The 8,778-nt window shown below is 41.9% G+C and overlaps 1 long non-coding RNA gene across 1 annotated transcript; it reads right to left on the reverse strand.

The window, feature by feature from the left end:
* Positions 1 to 495: 495 nt before the first annotated feature.
* Positions 496 to 6,420, reverse strand: LOC138726003 (uncharacterized). Its single transcript, XR_011338341.1, has 3 exons — positions 5,832 to 6,420; positions 3,021 to 3,066; positions 496 to 616 (listed from the first exon to the last, which is right to left on the reverse strand). It is a non-coding gene; the product is annotated as an uncharacterized lncRNA (long non-coding RNA).
* Positions 6,421 to 8,778: the final 2,358 nt, after the last annotated feature.

Here is an 8,778-nt window from a genome sequence, read left to right on the forward strand (position 1 = left end):
TATTAACACTGTAGGCAAACTGATACTAAAGTTTAAATGTCAGAGAGAGTTTTCATATTACATCCAGTGCAAACAAAGCATTTTTTCTCCAAGTACTGAGGCATAAAATACCAGGAGATAGTAAAGACAGAGAGTGCCAATGAATCTGAAATAAACAGGCAGTGAAATTTATAGTATTTTCAAATATGTGCCCTATCCAAGGACTGCTGCAGCTGCACAGATCTATAAAATTAGAGATAAGAGAAAAACCTTGTAGTGCTCCACAATAAATGCACCTCCACCAGGGTATCTATCTGGATTTCTGTAACTCCTACGAGATTTACCGTTTCATCTTGGATTTATTACCCCACTGTGCATACCGTGGATGGCATTTATATTTCCTTCATCACCCCGCTCGTTATTTAATGACAGGTCCCTGTTACAATCATTGTGCAGGGATTTGCCATCAAGACATCTCCCACCCCTCGCAGAAGGGTGCGAGCAGAGAAACGCTGGGATGATCCTGCCAGTATCTCTCCAGTGATGCTGCAGAAGCTGTGGGATCAGGTAGGTCTCCATCCTGTGGCCCCAAAGCTCTGGGTTCCTTCTCATACTCAATGGGTGGATGAGACTCTGCCTTTATGGGGGAAAAAAAGCATGGACTGAATAAAGAGACAAACTTCAAGGTTTCCAGCTTGTGGTGAGGTGCTGGGTGCTGCCTGCACTGGGTTAAGTGATGCCCATGGCTCTGCAGAGCTGCTGGCCCTGGTTAGGTGAGCCCCACGGGGACACCTGGCAGCACAGGCTCATAAAATCTGTGACAAATAGTCAAGAAGTTTATTGCCCGTGTTCTACTGCTTATGACCGCGTAAACCATGGAGGATAATGGAAACATGGGCTGTTTGTTAGGATGTTTTCTTGTTAAATAACCTGACCTGCTCTGAAATCTCCCGCTGGCATTCCCAGGCAAAAAAACAAAGGAGGTGATTGTAGGGAGCAGCCCCCCAAAAATAAGTAAAGCAGCCTGTGTGCGTACTCTATAGGATGTATAAATAACATACCTTAAGCTTTGCCCTTCCTTTTCCAGCAGAATTGTACATATAAACACGAGGTAAGTGGTGACACACAGAAGAAGAAACCTGTTCTTACAAGAGGGTTGATGCCAGTATGGCCACCATCCCCTTTGCTCTGCTGTTTTGGTACAGCTGTTGGTAACCACAGCTCTTGGGAATGTTTTTCACCATCACTTAGATACATGAGATCTCATCACTCAGCTTGGTGGTACTCCTTTACCACAAAGTATTTTGAAGGTGCCCGGGGTAAATTTAGCTGAAGGGAGCACCTCCTATCCGAGCTTGGGTAACAAAAAAGGTCTGCAGCCTCCATCCTTCCCTAGCTCCTGGAGCTCCCAAGCTAGGTCCTGCTAGACCCTGCTAAGATGTCCCAGACCAGAAACAAAAATTGCTCAAGACCCTCAATATCACACAAGTGAGAAGGAAGAGGCATCCTCTGCCAGGAGTGGTTTCTTTCACTTTTCAGAAAGCTCAAAGATATGTAAGAGCTTTCCAGCACTGTAATTTCATCAAGGTGAATTTCTATTTGTTCTAGGCTGAAGGACTTATCTGGAACTTCCTTCTGGAGCCCCTGCCAGCCAATACACCTGTAGCATCTTCTGGCCATGGCACTCGGGTGAGTAAGTGACCTGTTCACAACTTGCAGACTGCAAACCCTCTGTAATTGATGAGAAAATGAGTGTGCTCGAAAGCTAGTTACAAATGTCAGTCTTCTGCTGAAACAGAGCCAAGAACTTTAATTAATATTTAGACCTCTAATCAATATTTCAAGAAAATCAAAATGTAAAGATCAGCCTGTGTATTCGTGTTTCTGTCTTCATGCTGATTGCACTTCATTTCCTCAGGGTCACACTGAAGAGCTCAGACTTGTTTAATTTTAAGCTCCAATGACAGTCAGAGGAACCCAATTTTACTCACCTCTCTACAGGATTTTCTTTAGTCAAATGCAATATTTTAGCTTTCTTTGGCCCCCTTAAATTGACAAACTGTAAATAAGATGTTATCACAGCTTGTTTCTCCATAGAAGACGTTATCACCATTCTTAAAAACATATACAAAATGACTTGTGATAACTGCCACTGCGTCAATAGAAGATAAACCAATAAATTAAAGTAACGGTGCATAAAATGATGAATTCTGATAGACTTGAGGCAATATAAAATAATTGGAGACTTTATTGCCATTTCCATTTTTAATGGGGTACTATGGCAGCACGTTCTTGCAACGGGGCTGGAAAGGTAAATTAATCTTTACACATCATCATCAAGCAGTCTAAACATGGCCAAACTTAATTACAGGATAGTAGATTGTTAAGTATCTGCCCCACCAAGGTGTGATTGCTCTCAGGCAAGTGATTGCAGCAGAGGTGACTATGAAGAATGGTCTTCTTTAAAAGGCTGATATTAGCTTTTGCAAGTCTCTGCCAACAGATCTGATGTGAAAGCCATGCCAGAGAGGCAGCTTTCCACAGTCACAACTGTATTCAAGGGACAAACACAAATTTATGGTGGAGCATTAATGAAACGTGGCTTGAAATTGCAGTATTTTTCCTGTAAAAACTCTCGTTTTGCTGCAAAAACACGATGGGAATTTTCCTCTCGCACTGAGAGAGCTGCAGCCTGGGACCAGGAGGGAGATGCTGGCCGCCCCCATATCCCTGCACCCATGGGCACCCAGTCCTGCTGGGGGAGGAGAATCCATGGAAGGGTGACTGGACAGATGTACTTATATAAAAAAAAAACAAAAATCTTGCTTGACATATTGCCTTTTAGAATTTATAGCATATTAAGGAAAGAAATGCAATACAACATATATTTGCCACCTCTGCCTCTGATATTGTTTTCTGTTGTTAGTAGCTCTGTTCCTGGCACAGATGAATGATTTTATGAACGCATTGTACCATTACCTCTCTTTCCATAGTAGCAGTTTAACTTATACTTAGATATATAAGTATGTATTTATACTTACCAGACGTACTCTGCAGTGAAGTTGCTTCTCTAATGGACTGAGTTCACTGAAAGAACACAATTTATGTTTTAAATGTAGTTACACAACGAGGCTCATAAATATCGTGTTACAGGTGAGATTTGAGAGAATTAATTCTGAGAAGAGAATATGTTTTATTGAACAGTTCCAGTTAGTCAAGATTCTATGTCTCTACTCTGTGGGCAGCAGAAAATTCAGGCCAGAGAACACTTTTTATTCTGGAGCAAGTTTCAATTATATCTACGTTAAAACTGACATTGTAGTGTTTACGTTTCAGCATCGTTGATGCTGACGGTGGTATGAACTGGTCAGATATAACATGGCACATCTTTTTCACACTGTCGCATACTGAACGGTGTCTTAATAACTGGAAATCAAGCAGAAGTGTCAGCTTCAATTCCTTGATTACTCTGAGCCACTTTTCTGCGTTCCACATGCTTGTGTTTGTTTCCTGCTAATTGTGCTAAGAGTTTTCTGTTGCTAAATTGCCTTAGGATATGCTTTTGAGAGCAGTGGAAGGAACCCTCTGCTAGAACACCTCTCCAGAGCAGAAAACATCTCTTATTACGGAGAGTATCGTAGATGGTGTGTAAAGAGGGCAAAGAAGACATCATTTTAGTGCTGAGGCAATGGTTCACTCCAGATCATCAAAGAAGCCACATGGACCAGAACAAAGCACCGCAGAAGGTACGAAATGTTAGATCCCAACTTCATGCAGTCACTAGTGTACTTTGCAAAGGGGGTTCTTTGTACTTTAATTTCTGTTTTAATTCTTTATTTAATTCTTTGCTTATTTATTACACCACTTGTTCTCATTGTTTGCACCACCTAAAACTACAGTTTGAGTTCCCATTCATCTCAAAATCAGGCTGCATCCCTGCATCATGCTTCCACGTTGCCATTCTTTGATAACAGCTTTTACTAGCAGCCCAGTTTAAATTCTTAATTTTATCTAATTCCTCTAAATGCACGATGATTCTTCAACTGGAAAGGAAAGAGAGTAGCTCTGAATGATCCATATGTTGAAGTACTGTATTTTCATCGTTTAAATGATAAACTTCCCATCAAATATCCACAAATGTACATTCATGACTCTCATCCAATGATCTATTGGCCAGAGGCACATACATTGTTTTAATTTATTTTGGAGTAAAGGTGCTTTCCTGCCGAGTTTGAATAAGCTTGCTATGTACCAAACAGATGTTCAATAAAAGAGAGACTTTACTGAATATGACATATAAACACAGGGAAAGAGGATGAAGGAAGGAAAATTACAGGATATATGGATTCCTGGTTCATCAAACAACAGGCCACAGTTTTAATCAGGGCCCTTTTACGGCTGGAGCAGTAATGAAACAGAAGGACTGGGATGTCTCAGGAGAAGGTAACATCTATGCATTGCTTGTGGTGGAATTAACTTCAGTGAACCCACTGTGACAGCACAGTTTCCCCATCCTCTGCAGCAGCACGATGGCTCCTGTGGTTGCTAAACTGTTCCTCCCAAAAAAAAAATCCTAAACAGATTCAATATCAGGGAGATTGATCTGGGAGAACTAAAGAGTCTGGAGCTGGGCACAAGGGGGGCTTCTTCCCACCATGTAAAATACCCAGTTTTGCTCTTGTTTCTTAAAATGCCCAAGTCTTGCATGTATTCAGGCTTTTCCTATTTGTAGGGAGGTGCTGTTTAAGGAGGCATTGAGGAGAGCGAAGCCAGCCTGATTCTTTGGGAGATCAAAGAGGGAATGCTGCCTTTGAGATAAAGATGTCTTGGCTTTGAAAGGTTTCTCCTTTGTGTTGCAGGGGGATGTCCATCGCCAGGGAATGTCTCTCTGGGTGGGACACCTCCTCCTAACAAAGACACCAGAGGAGAACAGCACTTTCTCTGCCTGCTCCAGGTAAACTTAACCCTGGGACAAAGGCGAATTTTTGGATGTTCTTTCAAAGTGAGACTTTGTGCGTGACCTTCTCCAGGTCTGCCCCAGCTTCACGGAGAGATGTGGGCAGCACAACTGTGCCTGTGATGTGCCTCCACCTTCTTGACAGATAATTAAATTCAAAGCAGCAGCGTTTAAAACTGGAAAAGTTTGAAACTCCACTGAAAAATTCATTTGCAAGTGCTTGCAGATGTGAAACCCAGTGCTTATTTGCTAAGGATGATTTATTGCCATTTTAAGCCTCGCAGTTTGCCGTGCTTGTCCGGGGGCAGTTTGTAAACAGCTCTGCCTCACTCTACCTTCCAGCACTGATGTGTCGAAACAGTGAAAACTTGAAGTGTTTAAATTTTTTTGTGGGCATTTTGGTTAATAAACATGGAACTGAGAAAAATGAGTAGGTTATATGGGGAAAGAGGATGGCCAAAATTAAAGGCAAAAGAAGAGCTGAAGAAAATTAAAGGTCTAATTGATGACTGGCATCCAACCTAACTGAAGCTTTTTTCTGAAGAAGCTGCTGAGATGCTGATCTGGAGATTTATAAAGCTCTTCCTAGGCACAACATGGTAGTTGCCTTCCAGTTGAGGTGAGAAAGTGGCTCAGCTGTGGAGCTGTGATGAGTTTCTCCAAAATACACAGCAAGATTTGTTAATGTACAATGGGGAAGCATTATCGTCCCTTTAATAATAAATTATTTTATATCTCAATCATCAGCATGAGCCACCAGCCCTTCAGAACCTAGCAGGGAATAAATAGGCGTGTGCAATGTGAAATATGATACCGTGTAAATAAAAGCCCATATAAACTTATTGCATTGTTGCTACGTGCAAGTAGTTACAACCAGGAACATTGTGTCTCCTACCTCAGCTGACAAATCCAAGCGTGATGCTGAAGTTTCAAAACACTGGAGCCTGGTCAATATTTTCAAAAAGACCAATTGACAGTTTAATAATTCCCAGGTCCCAAACACATATGAAACGAGCCCTTGATGAGATAGGTCTGATTACAAATAACCTGCAGAGAGATGAAAGTTCGCTTTAATATCTGTTTTTTTAAGTCTGATTTAGACTTTCAAGAGGCTTCAAAAGAAGGCAAAGACTAGAAAACAGTTTGATTTAGTACTGTTAGATGTGTGAAATAAAATACTGGACAATAAGAGATGTAAAACAAGCAACAAGTGCAAATGACTTAAATCAAATTAAAGAGCTAATTGAAAATAATGGAATTAAAACCTTTCTTGGTTGTTTTTATTCATCTGGTTTTCATCACTGTTTGCAACAGCACTATTTTTTAATCTTTTTTACTTTGAAGAACAAACTTTCTCTGCCATAAAAGACAATGATTTTAATCAGTATCTGAAATGTCATTCTATGGGGATGTAGATGCTAAATGCCAGTCAGGAAGAGAAGCGCCACCAGCATCAACCAGCAGGACGGCCAGAGCTCTGTACGGCCTTTCATAGAATCATAGAGTCACCAGGTTGGAAGAGACCCACCAGATCATTGAGTCCAACCATTCCCATCAATCACTAACCCATGTCCCTCTGCACCTCGTCCACCCGTCCCTTAAACCCCTCCAGGGAAGGTGAGTCAACCCCCTCCCTGGGCAGCCTGTTCCAGTGCACAATGACCCTTTCCATGAAATATTTTTTCCTAATGTTCAGCCTGAACCCTCTCTGGCGGAGCTTTGTCTGTAGAACTTTCTGATACAACATCATGATACCGAGTAACTTTGTCCCATCATAGTGGTCCTCTCTAACCCACCTTTGCTTTCATTCTCTGTACTCTCTAAAAGTAATAGCCTTTTCTCTATTACAGCATACACGCTCTTACACCTTCAGCTGGGAAAACCTCTGGTGAGTAACTACGAGGTAAGGACAAGCTGAAATTATTTCCCCTGTGTGCTGCTACGCTGCCTCTTCATTAGATGGAAAGGAGAAACATTTGCAGTTGCCCAGTGCCAAGTGCTCGCAGGATGCGAGGACTGCATAAAGAAATCGTTTCTGGGACTAAAAACCAAACCGTCACTGCTCCTCAAGTTTGGTGAAATATCCAATCAGTCTCAGTGGGATTTTGCGGGCAAAGGATTAACGAAAAAAAAAAAAGGAAGAGTGAAAACCCACCAGCCCCAGTGCGTTCCCATAATGAAGGGTCTAAAAATGCCCCACTCATTGATGCAAAATTACAGTTATTGTTTATCCTCCTTCTACTTCACACGGCTTTATACAATACACACGACGAAAAATACAAGCAAACAACCGCCACATTAGTTAAGAGACCTTCCATTTTACTTTGGCAGTTCACGATAATGGAATTTAATTGTGGAAAAAGCTGAATAATTTTAGCTGAATGTCATTTGGTTCATTCAAACTGGGAATCAGGGACATTTTTAACAAAGGTTTTCAAACTTCTTTTGAAATCAGGAAGCTGCTGTGCACAGATAAGGGGAGAGGTTTGAGGATTCTCTATCAGAAATTTCAAGGTTTTTTCCATCTGCTTTTTCACATTAACTGGTAATTATCCAGAAAGGCACATAATAGTGCAGAAATGACAGAAGCTGACAAAGGTTTTCCTAAGATATGTAAATTGTCAGTGATAGGCAAGGTGCAATAGAAAGGCTTTCTACAGCACAATTATTTATGCCAGTTTCATTTGCTTTTAGGTAGCACTGATGGCATACGGCACCGCCGTGCTTATCACAGCCGCTGCACATTCCCCTCACCACCAGCATGCAGGGAAGATGGCAAAATCCGAGCTTGAAGGTTGGTGGTCTCCTCTGACTCCGCTCTTTATATAAATTACGTGTGCGCATGTCAGCACGGGTGTGCCTGTGAGTATAGATATTTCTGAGGACTCTCTTGTTTATTATAACGTTCCCCTTCATTTCTCATGCTGCATAAATAAGTGGGACGCTTCCCGCTGAAACAGCTTCTACATATTGGTTACAGCTGGTCTGCGCATCCACCCTCCCTGCAGCAGCATTGTTTGAGGGAGGATGGTTTAAAAGAGACACTTGACTGTTTGCATCTGATGTTCATTAGCTCTTTCCATTGATCGCAATATTTTCAGCAAACAGCCTGTTAAAGATGCTCAGATAAACGCCCTCCTCCAGCTGAAGAGTCCAGCTCATGCTCCTCTCGCTGGGGTTGAAAAGGCAAGTGGTGGGACAGCCACACTCCATCTGCTTTTAAAGATTTAGTGCTGGGACGGCCACATGCAGATACTCTCAGCTTATGCTCCTTGAGGAAAAACAGACCCTTGCTCCCCTCCCATTCTCAGGAATTATTACACGTGGGAGCAAAGAGATGCCACCCTCTGTGCCATGTCCTGCCAGTCACCAGTGTGGGCTCCAGGTCCTGAACAGGGTTTTACACACGTATTTTAGGTCTCTGCTGTGCAAGCAGAGGGATGAAGGGCGGAGGTTTGAGAAAAGTCTGCTTTCCAAAGGACAGACTGTGCTTCCGAGTCCTTCTGGGAGGTTGGTTTTTATTTAAATAAAGTGTTAAGGGCTGTGCATGGGAGAAATTCCTGCCTGACCCTGGCTGCATTTGGCTCATACCAGAATTGCAGGCTTTAATTAACCTTTTCTGGGAATAAGACTTCATATGTAACTACATATGTAATGAGAGGTTATAAGATCTTTAATGGATGAAGGGACTTTACCTATCAGTCCCTGATGTAGTGGTATCAGAAGTATTATGGTAGTATAATTACTTTACATTAGCACGTGAGTGATGTTAAGTTACACTGATGGGAGGGTGTTTCTGTGTGTGTTTAGGGGGTGGAATTAATTTCCTTTGTGCTAATATT

This window comes from Phaenicophaeus curvirostris, chromosome 13 (genome assembly GCF_032191515.1).
Source record: "Phaenicophaeus curvirostris isolate KB17595 chromosome 13, BPBGC_Pcur_1.0, whole genome shotgun sequence".
Classification (NCBI taxonomy): domain Eukaryota; kingdom Metazoa; phylum Chordata; class Aves; order Cuculiformes; family Cuculidae; genus Phaenicophaeus; species Phaenicophaeus curvirostris.